The sequence below is a fragment of the Rana temporaria genome, chromosome 11 (assembly GCF_905171775.1).
Source record: "Rana temporaria chromosome 11, aRanTem1.1, whole genome shotgun sequence".
Taxonomy (NCBI): domain Eukaryota; kingdom Metazoa; phylum Chordata; class Amphibia; order Anura; family Ranidae; genus Rana; species Rana temporaria.
The window spans coordinates 133,999,337-134,011,438 of NC_053499.1; positions in this window are offsets into that span (position 1 = coordinate 133,999,337).

A 12,102-nucleotide genomic window follows, 5' to 3' on the forward strand; every position below is an offset into this window, starting at 1 on the left:
CCATCCAGAGGATCCAGCATTGTCCCGCTGAAAGCCTCATCTTCTGTCACAACTCGGTCCCGCACCGCCATGTTGTTTGTAATGTCATTGAGAGGCCTGCCAGCTCTTCTGGGTTCAGCCAGTGCGCCTCTCTCCTCCTTTGTGAATGAAGGACTATGCCTCTTGGGATGTGATGTGCATATCCCAGGAGGCAAAGCAGGCGCTGTGCACGTTATTCGCCTAGGCGAGTGATGCGAATGGGAGGGGGGGGTGGCAGGGCTGCTCATTATTCATTAAAACAAAGCTAAAGAAAAAAGCTTATGGGTACTTTTACACTGAGGCAGTGCCGGCGTTAGCGGTAAAGCCCTGATAGTTTTAGCGGCACTTTACCGCTGTTATAGCGGCGCTTTTCGGCTCTAACAGGATGCTTTTAACTCCCGCTAGCGGACGAAAAAAGGTTAAAAGCGCCCGTATTGCGGCGCTGCCGAAATGCTTTGCATGTGCTTCGGCAGCGCTTGCTATTCATTTCACTGGGCAGGGCGTTTTGGGAGCGGTGTATACACCGCTCCCGCACCGCCCCAAAGATGCTGCTTGCAGGACTTTTTTTCCCGTCCTGCAAGCGCACCGCCCCATTGTGAAAGCACTCAGGCTTTCACAATGGGGTGGTTTAAGAGGTGTTTTTCAGGTGCTTTATAGGCTCTTGAAACGCCTTGAGTGTGAAATGGGTCTTATTCAAATAGAGGAGGAGTGGATTGGAGGGAAGTTTATTCCAAGGGTGAAGATCCACTTTAATCTTTTGCATGGATTTGTATGGGGAGAATAGGAGATGCACCAACAACCTAAAAAGGTTACAGGATAACTGCATACCTCCCAACCGTCCCGGATTTCGCGGGAATGTCCCGCGATTCGCGGTAAATCCCGTGAGCAGTGCTATTGTCCCGCGATTTCGAGAAGTGAACATGTTTATCTGCACAGAAGGACTATATTTAGATTGCACTCTATGTGTTTGCACAGCAATTTAATTTAATTTATTATTGTATATATTTATTTTGGAGCAGTGCTGAACTTAAAAACCATAACAGCACAAATAAAAGCATTAGCAGCACAAACCAGCACAAACGTAGCACTAACCAACAAGACCAGTTTTGTGTCTTTTGGCTGTTGTAGGGGGGCTGAGTGACCTTTGGTGACCTTTAATAAATCATTTATAATGCAAAAACGATAAAAGATGGAACGGAAATTTAAACAGCACAGACCAGCACAAACGAGGCACTAAACAACCAGCCCAGTTGTGTGTCATTTGGCTGTTGTAGGGGAGGTAGGTGATGTCATAGTCAGGAAAAAACAATTGCTAATATCATAAAATTAAAAGCAGCACAAATCAACATTTTTAGGGCACAAAACAGCACAAATGTAGCACTAAAGAAAAACACTTGAGTTTTTATTTGTGTTGATTGAAGGGGGGGGGACCAGCTTTGGTTATCTATATAGACCAATTGGGGGGTTATTGGTAAAAAAATAGCTTTACTGAAACTGTATGACAATGCTAAAATTTGAATACCCCTATATCCATCACCACATAAAAAATGACTGTAGGTTTGTGATAGGTGTTAGTAGAAAGGATTCACTCCTCTTTTCAAATTTTTATGGTCCAGGAAAAAGATTTGATGTAAATCAAATGTGTATGTCAATCTGATGTTCAAGTCTACGTTATTGTTATTAAGAAACACCGGCGTGCGGCTGGAGGGGGGTAGCTGACCACTCCCGCTGCTTCGGAAAGTGATCCTTCATGAGAAAGCCAGTCCCCGGCTGAAAAAACAAAAAAATGCCTTCATGATAGCTTTAGCCATAACCCTGGTAAATCACTTGCAAGCCACATCGTATATATATATATATATATATATATATATATACAGTATATATAAATATAGAGCATATATATATATATATATATATATATATATATATATATATATATATATATATATATATATATATATATATACTGTATATATAAATACAAAACTGGTTTAGAGGGTCTTGCAGAGGAGAAAGATGGACTGAGCTTCATCAAAACGTTGACAATAATTAACCACTTAAGGACCGCCTCCTGCAGATATACGTCGGCAGAATGGCACGGCTGGGCACAAGCACGTACCTGTATGTCCTCTTTAAGTGCCCAGCCGTGGGTACGAAGCTCCGTGACCGTGGGACCCGCGGACCCGATCGGTCCCCGATCGGTCCCCGGAGCTGAAGAACGGGGAGAGCTGTGTGTAAACACAGCTTCCCCGTTCTTCACTGTGGTGGCGTCATCGATCGTGTGTTTCCTTATATAGGGATACACAATCAATGACGTCACAACTACAGCCACACTCCCCTACAGTTAGAAACACAGATGAGGTCATACATAACCCCTTCAGCGCCCCCTTGTGGTTAACTCCCAAACTGCAATTGTCATTTTCACAGTAAACAATGCATTTTAAATGCATTTTTTGCTGTGAAAATGACAATGTCCCAAAAATGTGTCAAAATTGTCCGAAGTGTCCGCCATAACGTCGCAGTCACGAAAAAAAAACGCTGATCGCCGCCATTAATAGTAAAAAATATATAATTAATAAAAATGCAATAAAACTATCCTCTATTTTGTAAACGCTATACATTTTGCGCAAACCAACCGATAAACGCTTATTGTGGTTTTTTTTAACCAAAAATAGGTAGAAGAATACGTATCGGCCTAAACTGAGGAAAACATTTTTTTTTAATATATTTTTGGGGGATATTTATTATAGCAAAAAGTAAATAACATTGCATTTTTTTCAAAATTGTCGCTCTATTTTTGTTTATAGTGCAAAAAAATAAAAACCGCAGAGGTGATCAAATACCACCAAAAGAAAGCTCTATTTGTGGGGAAAAAAAGAACGCCAATTTTGTTTGGGAGCCGCGTCGCACGACCGCGCAATTGTGAGTTAAAGCTACGCAGTGCCGAATCGCAAAAACTGGCCGGGGTCCTTTAGTTGCCTAAAGGTCCGGGTCTTAAGTGGTTAAAGACACTTCTGTTTTTGATCTTCCTTCTCTTCAAAACCTGCGAATGAATTTATATGGATTTCTTTGTGGGTGAGCCCCTGGGCATTTACTTTTTAATTGTATATATAAATAAATAAATAAATAAATATACATACTGTGTGTGTATATATATATATATATATATATATATATATATATATATATATAAATTCTGATGAGTTGGTTTTTTTTGAATTTTTTGCGTGCTCTGCTAGGGTTAATCCGTGATTATAAATATTATCTTTTCTGCGCAGCCTTTTCTTGCAGTCATAAGCGAGAGCTCGCACTCCTCCCCTTCTCATTCTCTGTCAGCCAAGTGATCTGATTCTGTGACACAGCTGCAGGAGGAGAACACTGCTCCGCTGATAGATAGAGCTTTAGATAAGATTACATGGTGTGTGTTGGATCTTGATGACACACTTGTCTAAGCAGCCTTTTAGAGGATAGCCTAATACACATTCTGGAAATACTGCTAATGAATCGCATTTAACTGTCTTTACTTTGAATTATTCGCATTCAGGTTTTGTTTATATCCATGGCTCTGTATGTATATATATATATATATGTATATATATATATATATATATATATGTCAGGCTGTGGATCATTTTCATGGTCTGTGTGAGAAGCTTAGTTGGGTTGGGAGGTTTAAATTGGGTTCTATTACCACTGTGTTTTTTGTTTTTTTTAACTTAACTAATGTAAGAAGTTTTTTTTAAGTGGATGAAGTACTGAGCTAGCATGCAATTATTTCAATAAATCAAATGCATGGTTATAGCTATAGCATAGCTGTGAATATCCTATGGACATGAGGGGGTTGTGGTGTGCAAGAAGTTTGTAATAGATATGTGCATTCCCGTTCGTACGAATGTTATTTTCGTACGAAAATGTTCATTTTCGTACCCGCGGAATAATGTGTACATACGAAAAAATTAAAGCACCAAAATACGAAAACGACGGGATTACGAATGAGCCGCATAACGAACAACCGCAAATACGAAGGAACGATCCGACGAAAATACGACAAAACGAAAAGGCAAAAGAATGAAAATGTACTACTCAGTACAAAAGAGAAGCTGCTTCACTAACTACACTCACTGCCCATTCAAAAAAACGAAAATGACATCTATAACAAAAGATTTGCATTCTGTATTTTGAATTCCTTTTTTCTGTTCGTATTTTGGATTCAAAATACAGAATGCAAATCTTTTGTTATAGATGTCATTTTCGTTTTTTTGAATGGGCAGTGAGTGTAGTTAGTGAAGCAGCTTCTCTTTTGTGCTGAGTAGTACAGTAAAGCCAAATAAACTTTTCTGTGGATTTTCATCTGAAGGGGGATCAGTTGGCCAGACTTTTGAACCCAAAAATGGTTTTCTGATGGAGTTTAAAAACAAACGGATTTTCTGAGAACGAACGGAAAACGATCGTTTTTATGTTTGTTGTTAAAAAAGTCTGACCAAGTGTATGGGGCTTAACAATAGTTAATATGGATGAGCCGCGTGTTGAAAGTGCCGCGAATCCCGCGATATATTTACGAAAGTACAAAATGATGAAAATCCTTTTTCTGTTCGTATTTTCAAAATTGTTATAGATGTCATATGAACATACGACTGAAAATACGAACAGAAAAAGGAATTCAAAATACAGAATGCAAATCATTGACGAAAATTCAAGAAAATTATTGTCTAACAAGTAACGAACATGAATTAAACAGAATAATGAACCATCCCGCATGTACGTAAATAAAACGGTAACGAAAATACGAAACGATCGGAATACGAAAAAATCTCGTCGTACGAAAAACGAACGGGAACGAACAGGAAAACGGGCGTCTTACGAAAAACGAACGGAACCTACGGAACGATACAAAACGGAACAAAAAAAAACAAAAAAAATTTCTGTGCACATGTCTATTGTGTAATGCAATGCAGTGCACTGCAAAGGTGTAAAACCTGCATTACTGCAAAACTTTCCATTGTGTTACAGAACAGCATGCCTTTTAGGGCCCATTTACACGTCCATTGGCAGAATGGCACGGCTGGGCACGTACCGGTACGTCGCCTTTAAGAGCCCAGCCGTGGGTGGCGCACGCAACCCGGTCCCGAAGCTCCGTGACCCGATCGCCGCCGGTGTCCCCCGATCGGTCACAGGAGCTGAAGAACGGGGAGAGGTGAGTGTAAACACACCTTCCACCTTCTTCACTGTGGCAATGTCAGTGATCGTCTGTTCCCTGATATAGGGAACGACGATCACTGACATCGCACATCCAGCCCCGCCCCCCTACAGTTAGAAACACAGATGAGCTCACACTTAACCCCTTCAGCGCCCCCTATTGGTTAACTCCTAAACTGCTATTGCCATTTTCACAGTAACAGTGCATTTTTATAGCACTTTTCGCTGTGAAAATGACAATGGTCCCAAAAATGTGTCAAAATTGTCCGATGTGTCCGCCATAATGTCGCAGTCACGGAAAAAAACCGCTGATCGCCGCCATTAGTAGTAAAAAAAATATTAATAAAAATGCCATAAAACTATCCCGTATTTTGTAAACGCTATAAATTTTAAATAAACCGATCGATAAATGCTTATTGCAATTTTTTTTTACCAAAAGTAGGTAGAAGAATACGTATCGGCCTAAACTGAGAAAAAATAATGTTTTTTTTATATCTTTTTTGGGGATATTTCTTATAGCAAAAAGTAAAAAATATTCATTTTTTTTCCCAAATTGTCGCTCTATTTTTGTTTATAGCGCAAAAAATAAAAACCGCAGAGGTGATCAAATACCACCAAAAGAAAGCTCTATTTGTGGGGAAAAAAGGATGCCAATTTTGTTTGGGAGCCACGTCGCACGACCGCGCAATTGTCAGTTAAAGTGATGCAGTGCCGAATCGCAAAAAGTGGCCCGGTTATTGACCAGCAAAATGGTCCGGGGCTGAAGTGGTTAACTTGCATATCTCCTTACTGGACACCCATTGCTGTCTTTCCTTCTAAAATGCTATTCACCTGGCTGGCATACTGGCCCCTCGACTTTAGTGCTTTTACATTTTACTTTTTTTAACGGCAAAGGATCAGAATGACAGTTGGACAGATATCATGGCACCAATGTCAGCATCTTTTATATGGTGGCTCACATGTAGATCTTGTGACAGGTTTACTATATATATATACCGTATTTATCGCGGTATAACGTGCTCCCGCGTATACCGCGCACCCCTAAAGTTGCCCCGAATCCTGTGGAAAAAACGTTTTTTTTGTACTTACAGTTTTGGTGTCTTGCGCGGCGTCCATCTGCGCCCTCGTCGGGTCCGATGTTCATCTGCGGTTTCTGGTGTATTCTTCGTCGGGTCCGGCATCCGTCTGCGGCTTCGGGGTTTCCTCTTCGTCGGGTCCGGCGTCCTCGCGTCCTCCCCGCTCGTTTCCCGCGCCAAGTTTTGAATACTGCGCCGACAAATACAGAGCGCAGTACACTCGTGTATTGTCGGCAATGCTCAGCAACTCTCGCGCTGATGTCCTGTACGTCCAGGACGTGAGCGCGGAAGGAGCCGAGACTGCCCGACTATACCCGAGTGTACTGCGCTCGGTATATGTCGGCGCAGTATTCAAAACTCCAGGCGGGAAAGCGTATACCGCGTACCCACGATTTTGCCCTGATTTTCAGGGCAAAAAAGTGCGCGGTATACGCCGATAAATACGGTATATATCGGGCCAGATTCTGGTAGGAGATACGGCGGCGTATATCTCCAGATACGCCGTCGTATCTCTGAGTGTGAGCCGTCGTATCTTGGCGCCTGATTCAAAGAATCAGATACGCCAGAATTTGTCTAAGATACGACCAGTGTAAGTCTCCTACGCCGTCGTATCTTAACTGCATATTTACGCTGGCCGATAGGGGCGTGTACGCTGATTTACGCCTAGAATATATAAATCAGCTAGATACGCCTATTCACGAACGTACGCCCGGACGATGCAGTACAGATACGCTGTTTACGTAAGGCTTTTCCCAGCGTAAAGTTACCCCTGCTAAATGAGGCGCAGCCAATGTTAAAGGGGTTTTCCACCCATTTTTTAAGTTTATTAAAAGTCAGCAGCTACAAAAAGTGTAGCTGCTGGCTTTTAATAAACTGACACTTACCTGCTCCAGCGTTCCAGCGACGCGCCGGCCGGGGGTCCGCTCCTCTCCCCCCCTCCCCGGCCGGCGTCTTCATTGTCACTGTGGGCACCCGGCCGTGACAGCTTTCGGCTTCACGGCCGGGCACCCACTGCGCATGCGCGAGCGGCACTGCGCATGTGCACGCGGCCCGGTGCTGCGCTGTTTGATTGGACAGGCGATCGCCTGGGACCTGTCACGTGTCCCAGGCGATCGCCTACAGGGAGGGGCTGCCAAAAGGCGATATGACGTATCGCCTTTGCAGCCCCTTGGCGGAAGGAGGAAGTGGGACAGGAAGTCCCCTTCTCCTGAAGCCCCCACTCCCCCCCCCCAAAAAAAATGACATGCCAAATGTGGCATGTAAGGGGGAGAGGAGTGGGTTAAGAGGAAGTTCCATTTTTGGGTGGAACTCCTCTTTAAGTATGGACGTCAGGCCAGCGTCGAATATTCCGTCGATTACGTCGTTTGCGTAAGTCGTTCGCGAATAGGGCTGGGCGTAATTTACGTTCACGTCGAAAGCATTGTTTTTTTGCGGGTTAATTTGGAGCATGCGCACTGGGATACTTTCACGGACGGCGCATGCGCCGTTCGGAAAAAGCGTCATTTACGTGGGGTCACAATAAATTTACATAAAACACGCCCACATCTTCCACATTTGAATTAGGCGGGCTTACGCCGGCCTATTTACGCTACGCCGCCGCAACTTTGCTTTGTGAATACTGCACTTGCCTGTCAAAGTTGCGGAGGCGTAGCGTAAATAGGATACGTTACGCCCGCACACAAATACGCGCTCCCTACTTGAATCTACCCCATCGTTTTTTATTTCTACGGTATTTTTTTTCTTGCTTGCTGCAAAGGATTGACTTCAGAGCATAATGTTTTTCTGCCTGTTTCCCAGTCTACACCTCATACAATAATAATGACACACGGTACTTACATTCTGGCAAGTAAAATGAAAGTTCCAGCTCAGGAGCACAATATAATGACTTTACTAAGCAAATTGTTCCTGCACGCAGATGCAACCGGTGTATCCTATACCGCCAGTCTGCAGACACATTTTAATGATATTCACCTCAGATTCTGATCATTGAGACAGAGGTGTCAGAATGTTGACATGCAGTGCATCCACATTTCAGCTACATAAATAAAATAAAGATGTATCCAGCCAGACTCATGTTATAAAAGTGCATTTTTATTAATATAATCTCCTGGCTGGAAACAGCTGCTCATCTCCTGGAAGGCAGTGGAGGAAACCAGGAAGTGTATTGAAACATTAGCTAAGAAGGTACGCATTATGCGCAGAGACACATTGGAGCCAAAAATAGCCAGCTGGCCTATAGAAACAGCCAATTCAACCGTCGTGAATCATTTTTAAAGGGTAATGCCTTGTACACACGATCGGACCGATGGACCGTTTTCATCGGACGAAACGATCGTGTGTGGGCCCCATCAGTTTTTTTCCCATCGGTAAAAAAAAAAAATAGAACCTGTTTTAAAATTTTCGTATGGTTAAAAAACCGATGGGAAAAAACGATCGTCTGTGGGGAAATCCATCGGTCAAAAATCCACGCATGCTCAGAATCAAGTCGACGCATGCCCCGAAGCATTGAACTTCATTTTTCTCAACACGTCGTAGTGTTTTACGTCACCGCGTTGGACACGATCATTAACCGATGGTGTGTACGCAAGACTGATGAAAGTCAGCTTCATCGGATATCTGATAAAAAAATCCATTGGTTCGTTTTCATCAGATGAACCAATCGTGTGTACTATAAATTAAGTTGAGGCTAACTGCCCCCCCTCAGTTGGCTGATTGCATTTTACTGAGTCTATAGGCCACAGATTACTGCATCTACACCAATGAAGAAAGCCATCTACTTTCATGCAACCAACCCCATTGTCCATTACAATACTCTTGTAAGCAGGTGCAGGTAGAGTTAATGGGGCAGATCCACGTACATCGGCGCATTTTTGCGTCGGGCGTAGCGTATCTAAGATACACAACGCCGCTGTAACTTATATATTTTTTTGCAATCCTCAAAGAATTTGCGCCGTAAGTTACGGCGGCGTAGTGTATCTTTGGCGGCGTAAGGGCGCGTAATTCAAATGGATGTGATGGGGGCGTGTTTTTTGTAAATACGTTGTGACCCGACGTAAACAACGTTTTTTTTTTTAACGGCGCATGCGCCGTCCGTGGGGGTATCCCAGTGCGCATGCTCGAAATTAAACCGGAACAAGCCAATGTTTACGACGGTGACGTCATTCTACGCAAATCCCTATTCACGAACGACTTACGCAAACGGCGTAAAAAATTTAAAGAATAACGGCCATACTTAACATTGAGTACGCCTCATAATAGCAGGGGTAACTATACACCGGAAAAAGCTGAACGCAAACTACGTAAAAAAATGCGCCGGCCGGACGTACGTTCGTGGATCGCCGTAACTAGCTAATTTGCATACTCAACGCGGAATTCGACGGAAACGCCACCTAGCGGCTGGCGGAAAAATGCACCTAAGATCCGATGGCGTACTAAGACGTACGCCTGTCGGATCGATCCCAGATGCAGTCGTATCTTGTTTTGTAGATACAAAACAAAGATACGACGCGGGAACTTTAAAATTACGCGGCGTATCAATAGATACGCCGGCATAATTCTTTTGTGGATCTGCCCCAATGTGTTTTGTGTTAAAATTGTGTTTTCCTGGGTTCTCCTCTCCTAATCTGGTTCAGCCCACTCCATGCCCCATGGTGCTGTGTCATATGTAAGTGCAAATGGAGGTGAGGCCTAGATGGAAAGGAGTGATTACCTGAGAAGTTCGATACTGTTCATTTTTCCCCATTTGTGGGCCCCCCTGAGTGGATAAAAAGACAAAATTTGGACTTGAGTACCTGCAGGGCCGATCCTAGGGTCACAGACGCCTGGGTGCAGAAATATTTCTGGCGCCCCCACATGGGCGTGGTCATCTCACTAACTCCTCCCCTTTACAAATGTTTCTATGGCTACGACTCAAACACAGAGATGCTCCCCTAAGAAGTCTTCATTAGTGTCCCCCATCAGAGCCCCCCACAACAGGTGTCCCCCATCAGAGCCCCCCACAGCAGGTGTCCCCCATCAGAGCCCCCCCACAGCAGGTGTCCCCCATCAGAGCCCCCCACAGCAGGTGTCCCCCATCAGAGCCCCCCACATCAGGTGTCCCCATAGATCAGTACTTGTCCAATAGATCCCTGTAGCTCGGGCGCGCTGGGAGCAGAAGCACATTACAGGGGGCGGGGCATACGTGGCATCTTTGGTTACTTGGAGTATGGCACTCGGAGAGCATTTCTGGGAGTGCACGGGATGATTAGCAGCAGCTCCGGCCAACCCAGAAGCCTCTCATCACACCGCATATGGGAGAAGAGCCGACACACACAGAGGGGGCAGGGCAGACAGGGGACTGCTCCATGCACACTGGACAGAATTAATTAGTGGAGCCTAGTGCCGGAACGTGTTTCGGTACTAGGCTCCGCTGTGGTACCCAGACTGGATATGGGCTCTTGTCAGTTGCACGGTGGAAAGAGCAAGCGGGATGGGAAAACGCAGCACCCGCTACATTCGCTCCGCCTCTGGACACAGACAAGCAGGAGGGAGGGGAGCACTTTGAAGCTCTGAGGTGCCTGGGTGCGGAGCACCCCATGCACCCTGCCTAGGATCGGCCCTGAGTACCTGTCAGCTAAGTGGTAGTTTCCATTCATTATAGTTTATTCCACAACCTCCCCCTGTACTAGAATTATGACTGTACTATATATTAATATTTGGAAAAGTAAAATTATAGGTATTCAACGTTGCCTCATTATTGTCTGGTGTGAAGATGGACGACTGAGTGCCCTACTGGGCCAAGCACCACCAATGAGGAGGAAAAAATAATGAGGAGCAGCCAGCTCAGGATGGGAGCTGTGGGTGGCTGGGTGATGGAATGGTCCCAAAGGTGTTGTGGTCCACATGGTTTGGGATGCACCCCCTTGGGTGGGTGGTCTTCTGAAATTCAAACCTCAGTCGTGGCACAGGGCTAGTCCCAAGGATCCAACTTGTAACCAATGAGTAACAAGGCCTTGTGACTAGAAGAATGTCGGCTTCTGTCCTTGCCATAGGGCGAAGTGATGAAAGCCGGTCTGCTAGTGCCAATAAATGCTGCTTAGTAGGGTCTGTGTTCTGAACTTCTCCTCGTGAAAAGTGGATTTACTAACACTGGAGAGTACAAAATCTGGTGCAGCTGAAAATGATAGCCAATCAGCTTCTAACTTTAGCTTGTTCAATTAAAGGGGTTGTAAAGGTTAGTTTTTTATTTTCTAAATAGGTTCCTTTAAGCTAGTGCATTGGGGGTTCACTTACCTTTTCCTTTGATTTTCCTTCTAAATGTTTTTTTTCTTTGTCTGAATTTCTCACTTCCTGTTTTTCCTCAGTAAACTTGCCCCCATTATCTGAGCCGCTTTGGCTGGAGGTTAGTCAGCCAGAACAGCTTACTGAGGAACACACAGATCTACGTCCTGTCAGGGAGAGAGGAGACCAACCTGTGTCTCTTGTACATAGGGACACAGATCGGTCACCTCCCCCAGTCAGTCCCCTTCCCCCACAGTTATAAACCCCCTAGTGTTAACCCCTTCAATGCCAGTCACATTTATACAGTAATTAGTGCATATTTATAGCACTGATCGCAGTATAAATGTGAATGGTGCCAAAAATGTGTCAAAAGTGTCCGATGTGACCGCCATAATGTCGCAGTCCCAATAAAAATCGCAGATCGCCGCCATTACTAGTAAAAAAAAAAAAATAATAAAAAATAATAATTCTGTCCCCTATTTTGTAGGCGCTATAACTTTTGCGCAAACCAGTCGCTTATTGCGATTTTATTTTAATTTTTTCACCAAAAATA